Source organism: Rhinopithecus bieti, unplaced genomic scaffold (genome assembly GCF_001698545.2).
Source record: "Rhinopithecus bieti isolate Rb0 unplaced genomic scaffold, ASM169854v2 scaffold_56174, whole genome shotgun sequence".
NCBI lineage: Eukaryota > Metazoa > Chordata > Mammalia > Primates > Cercopithecidae > Rhinopithecus > Rhinopithecus bieti.
The window spans coordinates 3118612-3119399 of NW_016824749.1; positions in this window are offsets into that span (position 1 = coordinate 3118612).

Consider the following 788-nt stretch of genomic DNA (forward strand, 5'->3'; position numbering starts at 1 on the left):
AAAAAAAAAAAAAAAAAAAAAAAAAGAATTAACACTAATAAACATCCTAAGATCAGTAGTAAAGTGAGAACATATATGTGCTCCTGAATGTCCTGAAGGTAGAAACATGAATAGATATTTATGAAAGAATGGGATTCTTTTTACACTGCAAAGGGTTACATTATAAAGTATTCGCAATTGCATAAACTATGAAACATGAAGAAACCGAGAGATACTATACTACTTATTGACATCTTAATAAATAATTCTGATTGATGTGATGATAGCTGAGGGTACTGCTATTAATTTATAGGAAGATTCTACTTTGATTTGTGTTTTTGTTTTATTACTACTGACCTTTGCGTGATCCCATTTTGTGACAAAGTTCTTTGGATCAGAGTACTACAACATTGGTCTCTAAATGAACACTTCTACCGAGTTCATTTTCTGGCTAATTTGCATCCAAATGGCCCTATCTGAAACACTGATAACAGGGCTGAAGATAGTTTAAAGACCCAAATATATGGAAGAAAGCTTATTGGAGTTCGGCTTGAAGAGCTGTATTATGCCAGGAGATCAAATTTCCTATATAACAATTGTCTAATCTATGCCTTTTAAATATATAAAGAAGACTTTTAGGTTATTGCTCAAATAAATAGAATTTGAATACATTTTACAATAGTCAGTAGGTAACAAATACATAAAGAATGGAGAAAGTTGGAACCTATATTGGAGTACTTGCTGTGCCTCAGACTTTATTAGGTGCTTATACATGTTCTGTCAATACGAGCCTATTAGGTAACTACTAT